The sequence below is a fragment of the Mus pahari genome, chromosome 7 (assembly GCF_900095145.1).
Source record: "Mus pahari chromosome 7, PAHARI_EIJ_v1.1, whole genome shotgun sequence".
In the NCBI taxonomy this organism is placed as follows: domain Eukaryota; kingdom Metazoa; phylum Chordata; class Mammalia; order Rodentia; family Muridae; genus Mus; species Mus pahari.
In genome coordinates, this window is record NC_034596.1 from 14,457,406 (window position 1) to 14,464,362 (window position 6,957).

The window sequence follows — 6,957 nt, forward strand, 5'->3', positions numbered from 1 at the left end:
GTGTACCACCACATTTGGCACTGCATGCGTGTACCACCACATTTGGCACTGCATGCGTGTACCACCACATTTGACACTGCATGCGTGTACCACCACATTTGGAATTGTATGCATGTATACCACATCTGGTTTTATGTGGTGCTTGTAATCAAACTCATGATTCCTTGCATCTTACAAAAGCACCATACCACTGAGATATATCCCCAGCCCACTTTTGCCTTCTATCGCTTTTAAACACAAAGACCAGCCCATTTTTCCTCGCTCAGTGTGTTAAGTAGAATAATTATGTTAAGCATAAAAATACTAAGAAATGTGTAAGACCCTGTACACTGGGCTTCTCCTCATTGTCTTCTGTAGTCCTTTAATTCAGCCTTCATTTCGTACAGAAAGGTAATGTTATTAACCCGAGGCCCTACAATAACCACAGTGACTGAATTGTTAACCTGGGTTACCTGCCTATGCACAGCTTCTCTTAACAGTGGCTGGCCACAAACATTAGTTCAGTTAAGCTAGGAAAATTTATCATCATCTTATAAGCCTTAAAAATGTATTTATCTAAGCCTGTCTCCCATGTGGGAGCCGAAGAGTATCTAGAAAAAGGGAAACTTGGGGAGCAGAGAAGGTCAAAGAGGAGATAATTGTGTTTCCAGGTTGCTGAGAAAGGAATGCTCCTCACTAAATCACAATGATTTTATTCTCCTGAAATAGAACATGGCAGCCCAGTATCCAAGGGGAGTGTTGATTCAGGTCACAATGGAGCCCCGGATCTTGGTCCTGAATGCTTAGCCTTGGTGTCCAACCACTCAACAGCACAGCCAACAGTTTTCATTAGGCAAGTTGCTTAACCCCTTCAAGCCTTTTGCTTCTCATATTTCAAATGAATAACTATTTTTATGTTGAGTAACTCAGGACTTCCTGCTTCTCAGCAGTTGTGCAGGTGGCTTCTCTCACTTCTCAATGAGTGCACATACTCTACATTCAATGGTTCTACTACACAGCGTTTCATAGAGAAAGGTTGAATTGTCAATGGAGGAAAACAATGTTCACAGTGAAGGGGCTACAAACACAAGCCTTCCATTATTCTTTAATGTTATATCACTAACATAGACTTCTTTAAACCAAAATTTTATTGGATGGGGGAGGACACATGTTCATGGTACAGGCACGAAAGTCAAAGAACAACTTCTATCATATGGGTTCTAGGGCTAGAATTTGGGTCTTAGACTTAAAGGCAAAGTGCCTTTACTCATTAAACTATCTTGCCAGCCCCAACATCATACACAGGAGATGATATTCCATGGCTTTGGATTAGTGCAAATTTAAGTAATAGATTGTGTTTATAAGAATCTATTCTCAATAATCAATAAACATGCAAAGAGAAAATGAGACAGGATACAATAGGGTTGAATGACATCACCAGGCAACTGGATTAAATTGACCTTAAAGTTATTCCATCTACCACTGGGTAGACATGCATCAAGGTATGTAGAAAATTAAATGAGACAGACCAATTTTTGGTTGTGAATTAAACTTCAACAAATGTGAACTATTAAATACCATAAGGTGTATTTCTGAACTGTGTGCTTCTTTTGTTAGGGCTGCACACTAGGGGTTTTAAGCAACAGATGTTTGTTATTCTGATTCTGAAGGTTTGAAGTTCAAGGTCAGCATTCCGGTGAGTTCCCTATAAAGCCCAGCTCTCTGGCTCGCAGACAGCTGCCTTGTTTTTCACCTCAGCTCTCCCTGGTCCTGCCTTTGTCTGGGTTAAGTGTCTTCTAATGCCCTCTTATTGTAAAGACTCCAGCAATACTGGCCTGGGCCTGCTCTAATGACCCCATAACTTAACTGCCATTTTAAAAGCCCTATCTCCAAAAGCAGTCACATTTTGAGGTACTGAGCTAACAATGGAAAGTTAGATCATTTGGGGTACACAATTTAGTTAAAGATCAGATGAAATTGAATTAGAAAACTGTACAATGAGAATGAAACCCAAAAACATCAGAAATCATACAAGACATACATACAGATTCAAGACATGATCACAAGTTGAATAAAATATTTCTGCTTAAATTAAATTGAAATTAAAACATCCCACACTGCTGTAGGATGCAGAAAAAAGAATGAATGGTGCCTTCTTAAAGGCTAGTGGCATCAAACAGCTTACAGAAGGAAATCAAGTTCTGAATCAATCAGCTAAGATTTTAGTTAAAAGAATAAGAAACAAGGTCAAGAAAAAGGTAAGGCAAGCAAAGAGGTGGTCAAGAGTAACCAGCAGCAGAACTGGACATAGGAAAGCTGTGAAAAGAAATAATAAAGCAAAGAGACTGTTCTGTGGATAGAGGAACAAAGCAGCTAAAACAGTAACAAGACATACACTTGTGGACACACAATGAGAAGAGGGAATGGTCAAGAGGGAGACAAAAAGAGAGATTATCAATGTCATTAACCTATCCATATACATCAAATGGGTGATATGCTTACGTGAACTCACATTACATACATGTTATTTACATGCACCTACCCACTTACATACGTAACTGTGTTAACTGTGTTACTGTTACATGTGTCCCTTCATAAAAGACATGTGTACAAGATGCACGTATGCATATCTCCACACAATTTTGACTACATATATTGGGCAAACTAGCTGGAAGCTCAACTCTCAGAAAAGACTAAAATGATTGATACAAGGTCAGGATTGAACTGAGAGTTAGAATAATCTAAAAAGTATATGAGGTGGTTAACAGTTTAAAACAAAACAACTACCCAACACTCAGATTCTTAATCATATCTGTTCTATAAAATTTCTTCCAGAGAGTAGAAAGAAAAGAACACTTTCCAGCTATTTTTAGAAGTTCAACATTACCATGATGTCAATGCCAGAAATAGTATAAAAAGATACAAATCGCAAAGCCATTTAAATAGCATCAATAGTATAAACTCAAAAAATATTTTTTAAAACAAATCCAGTAATAAGCTTTTAAAAAGTTCAGCACAAATTTAAAAAAAAAAAGATTATCCTTAGAATCCCAGAATGGTTGCTATCTGAAGTCATTTTGTACAACTTCAACAAATGAATTAGGAATAAATGTGGCACTGGGATGGAGAGATGGCTCAGTGGTTGCAGGAGTTCACTGCTCTTCCGGAAGATGTAGATCCTGTTCTCAGCACCAATCACCAATCACCAATCACCAATCACCAATCACCAATCACCAATCACCAATCAATCACCAATCTCAAGGTGTTCACAGTGACTGCCTGTCACTGCAGCACCAGGGAATCTGATGCTCTCTCTCTCTCTCTCTCTCTCTCTCTCTCTCTCTCTCTCTCTCTCACACACACACACACACACACACACACACACACACACGATGTACATACATGCATGCACATGCACACAAGCATTTTGTGAAAAGAAATGCAGCAGATCTTGTACAGGATCTGTGTTCCATATGCTAAAAATGTAGTACAAAATTCTAAGCAATTGGAGAGATATGGGCAGTAATTCTCAATGCCTGAAAAATGTCAATCCCTCATTGATGGTTAATGTCCATTGTTAAGTTGATAGGATTTAAAACCACCAGGGAAATATCTCCAGGGTTGTATGTGAAAAATGTTTCCAGAAGGTTAAACTGAAGAGAAAAAAAAGTCATCCTGAATGTGAGCAGCAACACCTATGGACTGGGTTCACAGACCAAAGGAAGAGAAAGAGAGCTGAGTACCAGCATTCATGCTTCTTGGCTTCCTCACTGTAAATGCAGTGTAACCAGCTGTTTAACACTTCAGCCACCTTGCCTTGTCTGCCATGATGGGCTATTTCCACAAACGGGAAGCCAAAACAAGCCTTTTTTTTTTTTTTTTTAATTTTTAATGGTCATTTTATTTATTTACATTTCAAATGTTATCCCCCTTCCCAGTTTCCCCTCTGAAAACCCCCTACTTCATCCCCCTTCCCCCACTCCCACCTCACTGACCTAGCATTCTCCTTCACTGGGGCATTAAGCCTTTACAGGACCAAGGGCCTCCCCTCCCATTAATGTCACATGAGGTCATCCTCTGTTACATATGCAGCTGGAGTCAGGGGTCCCTCCATGTGTATTCTTTGGCTGGTGGTTTAGTCCCTGGGAGCTCTGGGGGATCTGGTTGACTGATATTGTCCTTCCTATGGGGCTGCAAACCCCTTCAGCTCCTTCAGTCCTTCCTCTATCTACTCATTGGGGTCCTTGTGCTCAGTCCAATGGATGGTTGGCTGTAAGAATCCGAATCTGTATTGGTCAGGATCTGGCAGAGTCTCTCAGGAGACATCCATATCAGGCTCCTGTCAGCAAGTACTTCTTGGCATCCGCAATAGTGACTGGGTGGCTGCATATGGGATGGATCCCCAGGTGGGCCAGTCTCTGGATGGCCTTTCCTTCAGTCTCTGCTCCACTCTTTCCTTTATTTCCTTTGGACAGGAACAATTCCAAGTTAAAATTTTGAGAAGGGTAGCTGGCCTTTCTTAGTTAGCTTTTGTTGAGTATTTTGTCACAACTAAAGAAGTGATAAATGTAAGTCACCAATTACAGTCCAGGTGACAGTAAGTGTTAATTATTACCTTTTACAAAAGGAAGAAAAGTACCCCCAGAAAATGGGTGCCTGAAGATGTATGTAAGAGATTAATTGATTACATTACCTGAAGTGGAAAGACCCTCCCACTGTGGGTAGCACCATCCCCCAGGTGGGGCTCTGAGCCTGTATAAGAGCAGAGAAAATGAAATGATCACTATTCACTTTCATTTGTGCATTCATCACTGCTTTCTGTGACTTCAGATGCCATGAGACCCACGTCTCCAACTCTGCTGCTGTGTCTCCCCAATAATGACTATGAGCAAGAAAACTATGAGCAGCAGAAAACAAAATCAAGACACCATGTATTGGAACCATTTCCGTGTCTGGGGTAAAACGCATGACCAAATGTAACTTAGAGAAGAAAGAGTTTATTTGGACTTACCATTCCAGAGGGATAAGAGTTCACCATGACAGGTAAGCATGGCAGCAAATGACAGATGTGGGAACAGGAAGATGGAAGCACACATCTTCAAACCACAGGAGGAAAGAGCAACAGTGAACTGGCAGTGAAGCAAGGCATTAAACTCACAAAGTCTGCCCTTGAGTGATGTACTTCTTTCAGCTATCTAAGCAACTGCCACCCTTAGCCACCTCCCTCCAACTCTGACCCATACAGCACCACCAACTGATAATCATGTATTAAAATATAAGGTGGGAGATCTCATTCAAATGACCACGCCCAACTGATATGTAAATTTAATGCAATACCACTAAATGTTGACACCCCAGAAGGTTTTTTTTTTTTTTTTTTGTTCTTATTCAAGTGTATACATGTTCCCCGCCCTACCCCCCTGAATTTATAAGGAAATGCCAAAGTGCTAACCATCAGTTTGGGGGATGAATAAAGTTGAGGTCATTACAGCACTTATTTTCAACACATTATTCTAATGCTACAGTAGTCACACTGCTATAATAATATTGGCAACGGGAGACACAGATCAATGGAGTGGACCATAGAAGCCAGAAATAGACTGCAAGTACAGCTAAGCTATATTTATCAAAGATGCAAAGTGATTCAATGGAGAAGGTGATGTGTTTTCAAAGGAATTAGCAGGCGTGGATATCTTCATGCAAACCCATGAAGATTTTCATAAATAGGCTGTCTTATTCTAGGAAAATGATTCAAAGTCGATCATAGCTCCAACTGTAATTAACGCACAAGCTATAAAAAAATCTTTAGAATAGAATGAAAGTTCCAAGTGGGCTCAAACAAAAACCAAAAATATAGCCCACTAAAGAAAAACATGACTAGTTGGATCACATCAAAATTTGAGGATTTTCTCTGTAAAAAGGACAGAGGCAAAGACAGGCTAAGAGTATCTGAAGGTTACAGATACCAACAAGGATTATGTGCATATGGTCACCGTTTCAATAATTCTCAAAACCTTAACAATAAGAATACCATCCAAATGTAAAAACCTAGGTGAAAGACATGCACCGACATGTTAGCAAAGACACCTGAGTAAGCAAAGAGACACGTGAGATATGCCATGTTCCATAGAGCCAGTCAGCAGAAGAAAGCAAGATCAAACTGTATTTAGGTATGACTTGTGCACTTATTAGAATTGTTGAATTAATTGGCAGCTAAACCTGGTGGCCTAGGCCTTTCATCACAGCTACTGGAAAGGCTGAGGCAGGAGGGTCATGAGTTCAAAGCTAACCCACTTTACACAGTGAGCTCATGGACAACTTGAACAAATTGACAAGACTTTGTCTTACATAGGAACAAGAGGTCTGGCAACATAGTCCAGTCATACAGCATCTGGCTGTGCACAAGACACTGTTCAGTTTGTAAGCACATGCCTATGGTGCCATATGCTAATCAACCGGAAGAGGATTAGGGATGCTCCTTTGTCACTTTCAAGTATGTCTTCTAGGAAACATTTTGACAATGCCCACAAAGTTAAACTTAGCAACAGATACAGGAACCTTACGTCTAGCCGTTGACCCCCAAATTTTGATTGCGGTTCTATCCAGAATTAGCCAAAGGTTTAAAGAATCCAAATGTCTTTCACTGGGTAAGGATAGAAGCTGCTGTCCTTGTGTCAGTTAATGAGCACAGTTACTACCAGTGACCACAAGCTTAGCCACTTAGAGTCATACAGACCTATCAGTAGACAGCTGTAGAGGTCAGGAGTCAGAAACCAAAATGTTCTCAGGACAGCATTCTTCCTGGAAAGTACAGACTAAACCAAATTTCTCTAAATTTTCATTTCCTAGAAGTCTTTTGTGGTCCTTGGTCCCTGTCTTAGTTAGGGTTTCTATTCCTGCACAAACATCATGACCAAGAAGCAAGTTGGGGAAGAAAGGGTTTATTCGGCTTACATTTCCATACTGCTGTTGATCACC